Consider the following 13,179-nt stretch of genomic DNA (forward strand, 5'->3'; position numbering starts at 1 on the left):
CTCGACCTCCCATGTCTTGGAGTACTGGGATCGCTTGCTCCGGCACGCACTTTGGGCTGTTGAACGGTATGACCCGGTGTCTCCTAGGCAAAACGAACAACCCCAGGCCTAAATCGCGCCAAGGAATTGGAATAAAAAGGTGATCATGTCTTGTCCTTGCCCCTTTGCTGTGTGCGTGCATTATATATACGATTGCTTTGTCGTGAAAAAAATGTTTCTCGGTAACGAATATCTCGGCTCTCGCATCGATGAAGAATGTAGCGAAATATGATACTTGGTGTGAATTGAATAAATCCCATGAACCATCGAGTCTTTGAATGCAAGTTACGTTCAAACCGTTAGGATGAGGACACATCTACCTGGGTGTCACGTATCGTTGCCCCCATCCTAACTTGAACCATAGGGTTCAGTCGAGGTGTGGGCATAAATTGGACTCCTGTGCGTAGACACCTCATAGTTGGCCTAAAATTGAGTACACGGCGTCATGGTGTCATGACGATCGGTGGTAATGCCTTGAGTAACCTCATTTTGTCATGCACGCTCATTAATTTGGACTCTCTGATCCTCTTGGTATCGTATTTGTGATGCTTGCATTATGACCCCAGGTCAGGCGGGATTACCCGCTGAATTTAAGCATATCAATAAGAAGAGGAAAACAAACTTACTAGGATTCTGTCAGTAACAGCGAGCAAACCGGGAAGAACCCAACTCTATAATCGGTCGCCCTCGGTGTCTGAATTATAGTCTGGAGAAGCATCCTTAGTGATAGAATGTGAAAGCCCCATCACGCCCGGACCCTGTCGCACCACGAGTCACTGTCTACGAGTCATTTTGTTTGGGAATGATGCCTTACTCAGGCGGTAAATTCGTCTAAGGCTAAATACGGGTGAGAGACCGATAACGAACAAGTACCGCGAGGAAAACATGAAAAGGACTTTGAAAAGAGAGTCAAAGAGTGCTTGAAATTATCAAAAGAGTGCTTGAAATTATAGTAGAGAAGCGGAAAAAAGCCGATGATGCACCCCGATCGGATGTAGAATGACGACAACCAGTCCGGAGATCAGCTCGAGACGTGGATTGACGTGGATCGTAGTGGCGGCATAAGAACGGGCCATTTATACGCTACAGAGAAGTCGTTACCTCGATTATGGAACCTAACACTCACCGTCTTGGCTCGTTTCGGCATAAGCCTACTCAGGGCTTCGCCTGCGAGCTCCCCATCCGACCCTTCTTGCAACACAAACCAAGGAGTCTAACATGTGTACGATTCAATAGGCAAAAACCCTGTAAGGCTCAAGGAAGCTAATTAGCAGAATCCGTCACGGGTGCACTGCCGACTGAAGTTGATATTCTCAGAAGGGCCGAGTGAGAACATGCCTATCGGGACCCGAAAGATGGTAAAATATGACTGAGTATGGCGAAGCCAGTGGAAACTGGTGAAGGCCCGCAACGATTCTGACGTGCAAATCATTCGTCTGACTTGGGTATAGGGGTGAAAGACTAATCAAACCATCTAGTAGCTAGTTCCCTCCAAAGTTTCCCTCAGGATAGTTATAGCCCTTTACGAGTTCTATCAGGTAAAGCCAATGATTAGAGGCAATGGGGGCCCAATGCCCTCGATCTATTCTCAAACTTTAAATAGATTGGATGGTACGACTGCTTCATTGAGCCATTTCATGGAATCGAGAGCTCCAAGTAGACCATTTTTGTAAGCAGAACTGGCGATACTAGATGAACCGAAAGCAAGGTTATTGAGCCCAACTACACGCTAACCTATAACCCCCAAAGGGTATTGGTCAATTAAGATAGCAGGAAGGTGGTCATGGAAGTTGAAATCCACTAAGGAGTGTGTAAAAACTCACCTACCGAATCAAGTAGCCCCAAAAATGGATAGCGCTTAAGCACGGGACTTATATCTGATCGTTGGGGTAAAGGGAAGGCCTTGATGAGTATGAGGGTGCAGCGGTCGCTGTAAAACCTGGTACGTGAGCCCTAGCAGAGCATCTGTCAGTACAGATCTCGGTGGTAGTACCAAATATTCAAATGAAAACTTTGAAGGCCAAAAAAGGGAAAGGTTCCATATGAACGACACTTGCACATGGGTTAGTCGATCCTAAGAGATGGGGGAAACACGTCCGATAGCACGTTCCGTGTGAGCTTCGAAAGAGGATCGAGTTAAAGTTCCTAAATCGGGACACGACGGCTGACAGTAACATTAAAGAGTCTGAAGATGTCGGAGGGGGCCTCGGGAAGAGTTATCTTTTCTGTTTAACTGCCTGTCCACCCTAGAAATGGCTCAATCGGAGGTAGGCTCCAGCGGTCGAAAGGCCGAGTATCATCCGCGCTCGATCATACTCATAACCGCATCAGGTCTCCACGGTGAACAACCTCTTGTCGATGGAACAATGTAGGCAAGGGAAGTCAGCAAAATGGATCCACATCCTGGGAAGAGGATTGGTTCTAAGGGTTGGGCACGGGGGTCCCAGTCCCGAACTCGTTGGCTGCCGGTGCATTGCTGAAACTATTCCCGCAGCGAAAGCGGGTCATCGCGTGCTGATCAGGGGACGGACTGGGAACGGCTCCTTCGGTGTTCTTCCTCGGGAAACGAATAGTCAACTCAGAATTGGTACGGACTAGGCTAATATAATTATTTAATTAAAACAAAGCATTGTGATGGTCTCTGCGGATGCTCACGCAATGTGATTCTGCCCAGTGCTATGAATGTCAAAGTGAAAAAATTCAACCAAGCGCAGGTAAAAGGCGGGAGTAACTATGACTCTCTTAAGGTAACCAAATGCCTTGTCATCTAATTAGTGGAATTCATTAAAGGATTAACGAGATTCCCACTGTCCCTGCCTATTATCCAGTGAAACCACATCCAAGGGAACGAGTTTGGCAGAATCAGCGGGGAAAGAAGACCCTGTTGAGCTTGACTTTAGTCTGACTTTGTGAAATGACTTGAGAGGTGTAGGATAAGTGGGAGCTCTAGGGATAAATTGAAATAACACTACTATTAATGTTATCTTACTTATTCAGTGAATTGGAAGTAAGGAACGACCCCTCTTTTTGGACCCAAGGCTGACTTTTGTTGGTCGATCTGGGCGAAGACATTATCAGGTGGGGAGTTTGGCTGGGGTGACACATCTGTTAAAAGATAATGCTGTTGTCCTAAGATAATCTCAAAGAGAACACAAATCTCATGTGGAAAAGGGTAAAAGCTCGTTTTATTCTGATTTCCAGTATAAATATGAACCATGAAAGCGTGACCTATTGATCCTTTGACCTTCAAAATTTGAAGCTAGAGGTGTCAGAAAAGTTAGCACATGGATAACTGGCTTGTGGTAGCCAAGCATTCATAGGGACATTGCTTTTTGATCCTTCGATGTCCGCTCTTCCTATCATTGTGAAGCACAATTACCAAGTGTTGGGTTTAGACCATCGTGAGACATGTTAGTTTTACCCTACTGATGGTCGTCATAATAGTAATTCAACATAGTATGAGAGGAACCATTGATTCGCACAATTGGTCATCGCCCTTGGTTGAAAAGCCAATGGTGCGAAGCTACCGTGCGATGGATTATGACAGAACGCTTCTAAGTCAGAATCTGAGCTAGAAGTGACTCATGTGCCCGTCGCCCGATTACCGACCCGTAGTAGGGGCGTTGACCCCCAAGGGCTCATGTCGTGGGTGCTGCACGCGTATCAGACAAGTCGCGGTGCCTCCCTGGAATGTAATTTCTACCAAGCGGCAGGTAGAATCCTTTACAGATGACTTAAATACGCGATGGGGTATTGTCAGTGGCAGAGTAGCCTTACTACCATGATCCACTGAGATTCGACTCTTTGTCGCTTCGATTTGTCCCTTCCCCCATCGTTCATATCCTCATTAAAAAGCCATGGAAATCCAGGGGTTCGACAAGAGGGAACGAGGACCCTCCATCATTTCTAAGGCACGAGGGTTCTAATCCAAAACCACATCTACTTTAATCTTCTTCCATCTATAAGTTCAATGAGTTAGGAAAATTTTGTCATGGTACTTGAAAAAACCCCATCGACGGTTCTAAGCATGTTTGTGTGGTAGGCTCGCACAACATCGGGTAAGAAGCACGTCCATGGGTCCTGGAGACTCGCACAACATCAGGCAATAAGCATGCCCTTTGGTGGGGAAGAGTCGATCACCATCACGCCCCAATCTGTGTGAGTCTCGGTCACCATCGACAATCTCAGGTGGGTGGCCCCCGTTACCATTGACAGGAGGAGGTTATTGTTTCGCCACCATCTGGTATCCCAGACGGGTGTCTTGGTCACCCATGGAAACCCCAGACGAGTATCTCAGAAACCATTGGCAACCCTAGACCATTGGTTTGGGAGTTCTGCACAGAACTGAGTGTTAGTGTGGGAGCCTCGATCACCATTGGCAACCCCATGATATTGGTGTGGGAGTGTCGCACATAATTGATCATTGGGTGAGAGATTATGGTTACCATCAGGAACCCCCAACGGATGCCTCGGTAACCATCGACAGTCATAGGCTATTAGTACGAGAGTTCCGCATAGAATTGAGCATTGGGTACGGGAGCCTCGGACATAATCGATAACCCCCGATGGGTGCCTCGGTAATCATTGTAACCCTATGCTATTGGTGCAAGAGTGTTGCACAGAATCGAGCGCTGGGTACGGGAGCCTCGCACAGCGTTGGCCAGGCCGTACGGCCCCCAGGTGTGGGAAAGGAAGTGTCCGCATTTCAGACATTATAATGTCTACTAGTAGCATTTGCCTAAGTTTTTTTAGCTCTTTTAGGGGGATGATTCTTGAGGCCCCGACAGGGTCTCTTGGGATTACGACCACAACATGACCCAACGTAACCTATTACCCCATACCGGCCATCGGTGCCCTTCACCACCGAAAAGGTTCCTGATGGTGCTACCGATGCTCTAGTGAGACACAATCGGAGCTCCGATAAGGCCCAAACAATGGAAAACGCCCCACCCCTCCCCCGTGGAAATGGATAATTCGAAAAGCACTACTGTCCCATGAGTTTAAATTTATGCATGGCCTCGATGAATAATAGTAAAAAATAGACATTAGTTGTGGTCTTCAATCAAGATAAGACTCCAATTATGGAAATTGACTTCCTCCCCCATGGAAATAGGGAATTCTGAAAGCGCTAATGCCGATTGGGACATCGATGATTGCCTCGATGAAGAGTAAAACCAACGAACAATACTTGTAGGTACGCACTTGGATTCAGGAGCCATGCACGTCATGGTCAGGAAACAAGCCATTGGGTGGCCACAAGAAGGGTGATGGAGGAAGTGTCCTTGTTTCAGACATTTCAATGTCTATTGGTAGTATTTTGCCTAATTTTTTAGCTCTTTAGAGGGTAATGTCCTGGTACCCCATCCCACCCCCGCACCCCATGGGGGCGAGGCAGTGCCTAGCACTAGCACATGTTTGCCCCCATCACTGGTGGGGCTATTCGAACATGGTTGCCGGAAGGACATGATCGTGTGAATGGTCGGTGCGTATCAACTCAAAGTGGTGTGGCACCTACATGCGCATTAGTCATTGTCCTTCCATGTCCGGCCAAACTCGATAACCGCTCATCACTTTTGTTTAGTTTGCGTGCTCTATTGGATATGTGTTACTTGCCGAGACATTTGTAACCCATTACCAAGTCTTTTAATGGCAACGACCTATTGGGGGAGAGAGATAATACATTCAGGGGTACGTATCAGACTAGATTGAAGCCCCAAGCGGGTTATGCTGCAAGCCCACCCCTCATCAAAGCAATAGGCCAGCCTTTCCCTCCACTCAAACTTAAAGAACTCCTTCAAAAAAACCCTTCTCTACTCCCAGGAAAAAGGACAACCCTTTCCCTTTAACTTAAAAAAGGCCATACCAAAAAAAAAAAGCTCCGCAAAAAGCCGTAAACTATTTGAACCAAAACATCTTATTACTATTGGTTGCCTACGAGATTGGAAATTGCTAGGTATACTTGCCTCTGTTAGTTTTCGTGCCAAGTGGTTTTGGTGTGCCCTAGTTCATTGTTTCCTCCGCTCCTCAGCCAAGTCATTGGTCGTGTGTATTGTGGATCGATGGTCATGGATGCTACTACTCTTACGTAATGGGCATATGTGTGGTGATATGGTTATGTGTGTCGACAGTATCCGTGCTACATAATTCAAATTTCTGTCGTATAAACTTTCGATGGTAGGATAGTGACCTACTATGGTGGTGAAAGGTGAGGGAGAATTAGGGTTCGATTCCAGACAGAGAGCCTGAAAATGGCTACCACATCCAAGGAAGGAAGCAGGCTGGCAAATTACCCAATCTTGAGACGAGGAGGTAGTGATAATAAATAACAATATCGGGCTCTACGAGTCTGATAATTGGAATCAGTACAATCTAAATCCCTTAACGAGGATCCATTGGAGGGCATGTCTGGTGCCAGTAGCCGCGGTAATTCCAGCTTCAATAGCGTATATTTAAGTTGTTGCAGTTAAAAAGCTCGTTGTTGGACGTAGGGTGGGTCGGTCGGTATGCCTCACGATGAGTATCGGTCTGTTCATCCCTACTGCCGGCGATGCGCTCTTGGCCTTGATTGGCCTGGTCATTCCTCCAGCGCTGTTACTTTGAAGAAATTAGAGTGCTCAAAACATGCTAACGCTTGTATACATTAGTATTTGATAACATCACAAGATTTCGATCCTATTGTGTTGGCCTTCAAGATCAGAGTAATGATTAACAGGGACAGTCGAGGGCATTCGTATTTCATAGTCATAATTAAAATTATTGGATTTATAAAAGACGAACAACTGCGAAAGCATTTTCCATTGATGTTTTCATTAACCAAGAATGAAAGTTGGGGGCTCGAACATGATCATATATCGTCATAGTCTCAACCATAAACGATGCCAACCAGGGATCGACAGATGTTGCTTTTAGGACTCCACCGACACCTTATGAAAAATCAAAGTCTTTGGGTTTCAGGGGGAGTATGGTCGCAAGGCTGAAACTTAAAGGAATTGATAGAAGCGCACCACCAGGAGTGGAGCCTTCTGGTTAATTTGAATCAACACGGGGAAACTTACTAGGTTCAGACATAGTAAGGATTCATATACTGAAAGCTCTTTCTTGATTCTATGGGTGGTGGTGCAAGGCCATTCTTAGTTAGTAGAGCGATTTGTCTAGTTAATTCCGTTAACGAACGAGACCTCATCCTGCTAACTAGTTATATGGAGGTGATCCTCCGTGGCTAGCTTCTTAGAGGGACTATGGCCACTTAGGCCAACAAAGTTTGAGGCAATAACAGGTCTGTGATGCCCTTAGATGTTCTGGGCTATACGCGCGCTGCACTGATGTATTCAACGAGTCTATAGCCTTAGCTGACAAGCCCAGGTAATCTTTGAAATCTCATCATGATGGGGATAGATCATTGCAATTGTTGGTCTTCAATGAGGAATTTATAGTAAGCACGAGTTATCAGCTTGTGTTGACTACGTCCCTGCCCTTTGTACACACCGCCCGTTGCTCCTACCAATTGAATGATCCGGTGAAGTGCTTGGATTGCGGCGACGTAGGTGGTTCGCTACCAGTGACATCGCGAGAATTCCATTGAACCTTATCATTTAGAGGAATAAGAAGTAGTAACAATGTTTCCGTAGTTGAACCTACCTAGCAGAACAACCCGCGAACACGTTATCAAACAACACCTGGAGGTGACTTGGTTGTGTCATTGCCCCTTGACCCCTCCATGTCTCGGAGCACTAGGATCGCTTGCTCCGGTATGCACTTTGAACTATTGGGTGGCACGACCCGGTGTCTCTGAGGTAAACTGAATAACCCTCATTTTGAATCGCACCTAGGAATTGGAATCAAACGGCGGTTGTATATTGTCCTCGCCCTGTTCTTGGTGTGTGTGCGACATAGATACAATAACTTTGTCATGAGAAAAAAAATGACTCTCAACAACAGATATCTCGTCTCTCGCATCAATGAAGAAAGTAGCGAAATACTATACTTGGTGTGAATTGTAGAATACCGAGAACCATCGAGTCTTTGAACGCATGTTTGTCCCAAGCCGTTAGGCTGAGGTCATGTCTCCCTAGGTGTCATGCATTGTTGCCCCATCCTAACCCAAATCATAGGGTATTGGTCAAGGTGTGGGCGTAAATTAGCCTCAAGTGCGCAAACTGCTCACGGTTTGACTATAATTGATTACACGACGTCATATGCCATGACGATCGGTGGTAATGCCTTGAGCAATCTCATTTTGAGTCATGCACTCTCGTCGATCTAGACTCTCTAAACCGAATAGCTTCGCACTTGTATTGCTCACATCGTGACCATAGGTCAGGCGGGAATACCCGTTGAATTTAAGCATATCAATAAGTGGAGGAAAACAAACTTACAAGGATTCCTTTAGTAATGCTGAGCGAACCGGGAAGAGCCCATCTTGATAATTTGTCACCATCGACATCTGAATTGCAGTTTGGAGAAGCGTCCTCAATGACGGACTGAGCCCAAGTCCCCTTAAAAGGGGCACCGTAGAGGGTGAGAGCCCGTCTTGCCTGACCCTGTAGTACCACGAGGCGTTATCTATGAGTAAGATTATTTAGGAATACAACCCTAATCGAGCGGTAAATTCTATCCAAAGCTAAATACGGTGAGAGACCGATAGCGAGCAAGAACAATGAGGGAAAGATGAAAAGGACTTTGAAAAGAGTGTCAAAGAGTGGTTGAAATTGTCAGGAGAGAAGTAGATGGGGGCCGGTGATGCGGCCCGGTTGGATGTGGAACAGCGATAACTAGTATGCCGATCTACTCGGGATGTGGATCGACGTGGATCGTAGTAGGGACCCAAGCACGGGCCTTTGATATGCCTGTGGAGACGTCGTCACCTCGATCTTGGAACCCGATACGTGTCGTCTCAGTGTGTTTCAGCATAAGTGTGCTCAGGGAGTCAACCTACGGGCTCTCCATCTAACCCATCTTAAAACACGGACCAAGGAGTCTGACATGTGTGCAAGTCAACGGGCAGAAAAAAACGTAAGGCATAATGAAGCTTATTAGCGAGATCCTTCATGGGTGCACCGCCAACCGACCTTGATCTTTTGAGAAGGGTTCGAGTGAGAGTATGCTTTTCGGGACTCAAAAGATGGTGAACTATGCTTGAGTGGGGCGAAGCCAGAGGAAACTTTGGTGGAGGCCCGCAGTGGTACTAATGTGCAAATCGTTCGTCTGACTTGGGTATAGAGGCGAAAGACTAATCAAACCGTCTAGTAGATAGTTCCCTCCGAAGTTTCCCTCAGGATAGTTGGATCCCTTAGCGAGTTCTATCAGGTAAAGGTAATGATTAGAGGTATCAGGGTTACAACGCCCTCGACCTATTCTTAAACTTTAAATAGGCAGGACGACACGACTGCTTCATTTAGCTGTGCCATAGAATTAAGAGCTCTAAGTGGGCAGAAATGATGATGCATGATGAACTGAAATCCAGGTTACGATGCCCAACTACGTGCTAACTAGAACCCACAAAGGGTGTTAGTCGATTAAGAGAGTAGGATGGTGGTCATGGAAGTCGAAATTCGCTTAGGAGAGTGTGACAACTCACCTACTGGATCAACTAGCCTAAAAAATGGATGACACTTAAGCGTGTGACCTGTACCCTGCCTTCGAGGCAAGGACCAGGCCCCTATGAGTATGAGGGCGCGGCGGTCGCCGTAAAACCTGGGGCGTGACACTGGGCAGAGCGGCCGTAGTACAGATCATGGTGGTAGTAGCAAATATTCAAATGAGAACTTTGAAGGCCAAATAGGGGAAAGGTTCAATTTGAACGACACTTGCAGATGGGTTAGTCGATCCTAAGAGACGGGCGAAGCCCGTCCGATAGTGTGTTCCACGCAAGCTTCGAAAGGGAATCAGATTAAAATTCTTGAACCTGAATATGACGGATGATGGTAACATTTGGGAGTCCAGAGACATTGTTGAGGGCCTCGCGAAGGAGTTATCTTTTCTGTTTAACGGCCTGCCTACCCTAGAAACAACTCAGACGGAGGTAGGGTCCAGTAGTTAGAAGAGCACCGCACCCACGACCCTTTAAAATCCAGAGGACCGAGTGTTATCCGCACCTGGTCGTACTCATAACCGCATCAGATCTCCAAGGTGAACAACATAGGCAAAGGAAGTTGGCAAAATGGATCCGCAACCTCGAGAAAAGGATTGGCTATGAGGGATGGACACGAGGGTCTCAGTCCTGAACCTGTCGGCTGTCGGTGCATTGCTCAAGCTGTTCCCACGGCGAGAGCGGGTTACTGCGTGCCAATCGGGGGATGGACTAGGAACGGCTCCTTCAGGGGCTTTCTCCGAGCGATGAACACTCTACTCAGAACTGGTACGGACAAGCGGAATCCGACTATTTAATTAAAACAGAGCATTGTGATGGTCCTGCGGATGCTCACTCAATGTGATTTCTTCCCAGTGCCCTGAATGTCAAAGTGAAGAAATTCAACCAAGCGCTGGTAAACGGAGGGAGTAACTATGACTCTCTTAAGGTAACAAAATGCCTCGTCATCTAATTAGTGACACACATGAATGGATTAACGAGATTCTCACTGTCCCTGTCTACTATCTAGCGAAACCACAACCAAGGGAACGGGCTTGGCAGAATCAGTGGGGAAAGACATAATTTGATGCAAAGAAAATAAGTTTTTACGTCCGATAAGGTGGAAAAAATTGGACCGAAAGATTTAAAATTATTAAAAAATATCAAAAAATTTAAAATTAAAAACTAAAATAAAGCGTTTCAGAACGAAAATTGAGATAAGGCGCCTTCGAATCCTTGCCAGTATGCAGATCTAAAAAAATACATAGATTCAAAAAACAATCAACTCAATCGGACCATCGTAGGCGAAGTTATGGCCATTCAAAGTTTTGAAACGCAGCGTTTGAATTTAAACCATTTAGTGCTAAACTCATTGTTTTGTAATAAACCAAAAAATGGTTTTATATTCCTCTCACTATATCCTCCCCGCGAAAAAATTCACCCTCATTGAACCAATGTTTGAAATTTGCAGTGAAGGTTTTCCGAGAATCTCCTATTCCGATGCAACCTTAAAGGAGTAAAACTATTGATTTGATTCGTTTTTGGGGGTTTTCCTGCAACTTCCGATTCTGTTTGTCAAAAGGTAAATTTATATTTCTTTATGTATTTGCTAAAACATGGGATTTCTATTTTCAATTTTCGCCTTTCAATCTACGCAGTTAATTTCCAGAACAACAAACAGATGGTTATATTTACACCAAATTCTTGCTCAAGTGGGAAGCGAAGCTGTTTACTGGTAGGTTCAAATGCGTTATAGTACTACTGTTATGTAACACTGTACGATCTTACTACACTTCATGAGTTAAATTGTTGTTCATTGTTAACTTGTTCCTAGAGTTGGAAAAACCTAAGGAATTTCTAGTATCTTAATGTTCAATTAGACGTGAAATCCCCCTTGTTCCATCAACTGATAGCACCCGGTTATCTTATGTACGGGGTTATATCATGTTTGTTAGATATGCCCTAATTGAATATATTGACAAGTAGGCAGTTTGTCAAGTAAAAATTATGCAAATTCTGGCTTTTGTGAATGTTAACTATTATTATGATTGTGTTTTTCCCCCCTTTGGGAGGTGGGGTTGGGGGGACTGCAATTTTAAGTTGAAGGCAGCATTAGTTGCACAGTTTATGTGTACAACTGTTAGAGTATGCCTAAAGACCATCATATGGATTGTAATAATACTTTTATTTATCGATTCTATTGAATAAAGGCATTGCCGCAATTATTTTCAGTTATATATGCGTTTAACATAAACTGTAAGATAATAAAGTTCATGTAATGACATAATTGTTATTATTAAAAGATCCCTAGTCAAGTATTATTATAGGCATGGACAATAATAATACGCTTAAGAGTAACATGTTATTGATTGATGACAACGAGTTGCCATTGACATAGAGATGTCAGAATTGATACATGATTATAATGTTAGAGAACAATGTATTGGATTGACCCACCATGAGCATATGTCTTGGATTATTATGTGACAGTCATAACATTGCTCATGGTGATAACTATATGTATGATCCTCATACTTAAGATCAATACTATCCCAACATATATTGTTGTATGTTTTGATGCAGTTAAACAAGCTCCGTAACTGGTTGCTCTATAAAGACTGCAATGATATATATCAATATATGTAGTGGTTGTGTGATTAAGATTGTATGTCCTTCCTACATAATAGGAAATATATCACAGGCCACTTGATTGAGTGAGACTAGAAACGCATGGCCATGCTCGAATAAGTGTATATGAGATATCACAAACTATTCGTTAATTAAAGTCTACTCTAGATATCAAGAAACAATAGATAGAATATACAAGTGTGAGTATTCTAGATAGAAATGACATAAGGATGTAATACATAAAAGAGTTAATCACCAAGATGATATGTCGAATCATATTTTCTTGAAACTTAGGTGACAATGATATATTGCTAGATGTCACTCATTGTATGTAATTTTAGAATTATTTTAATAATTACTACTAACGTTACAAGAACCTACAGGGTCACACCCTAGGATTGAAATGAGAAAAGATGTACAATTTGTTGTACGTTACTAAAATATATCTAAAGTTAAGATATGTATATTTGATATACATATGAATTTAATTATCCCAAATATATTAAGTAAGCATTAAAAGAATGTAATTTATATTACAACTCTTTTAATTGATATATATATAATTCGGAATAATTAAATAATATTTTAAGTAAACATTAAAGATTGTAATTCAGATTATATTTTAATGTATATTTAAGTTGAATTAATTAAATAATTTTATTTATTAATTCAAATAACTTTAAACCCTAAGATGTTAGGTAATTGATATAAAAGGGTGTGTTAGGTCTAGCAGTCCATTTTGCAACCACACACACAAAAACCTTCAGCGTTTTCTCTCAAAATAGTTTTTGGAAAACAAATACTGCTCTCAATCGGGTGAATGAGTAGAGGCCGACGTGATTTCGTGGAGGCTTTCGATTCGATTCGATCTACACCACCGTATTCACTGTTGTTCTTGTTGTTTTTCAAGGAACCCACTGTAAGTATTCGCATCTCTTTCTCCC

At 43.8% G+C, this 13,179-nt stretch overlaps 1 non-coding gene and 3 pseudogenes across 1 annotated transcript; 3 read left to right on the top strand and 1 right to left on the bottom strand.

The window, feature by feature from the left end:
* The first annotated feature begins 213 nt into the window (after positions 1-213).
* LOC120215684 lies at positions 214-369 on the top strand (annotated as a pseudogene).
* A 227-nt stretch (positions 370-596) lies between these two features.
* Positions 597-3,860, top strand: LOC120215682. Its single transcript, XR_005524987.1, has one exon. It is a non-coding gene; the product is annotated as a 28S ribosomal RNA (ribosomal RNA).
* A 2,184-nt stretch (positions 3,861-6,044) lies between these two features.
* Positions 6,045-9,774, bottom strand: LOC120215660 (annotated as a pseudogene).
* LOC120215680 lies at positions 7,963-8,117 on the top strand (annotated as a pseudogene).
* Positions 9,775-13,179: the final 3,405 nt, after the last annotated feature.

The sequence above is a fragment of the Hibiscus syriacus genome, unplaced genomic scaffold (genome assembly GCF_006381635.1).
Source record: "Hibiscus syriacus cultivar Baekdansim isolate YM2019G1 unplaced genomic scaffold, ASM638163v2 tig00110151_pilon, whole genome shotgun sequence".
NCBI lineage: Eukaryota > Viridiplantae > Streptophyta > Magnoliopsida > Malvales > Malvaceae > Hibiscus > Hibiscus syriacus.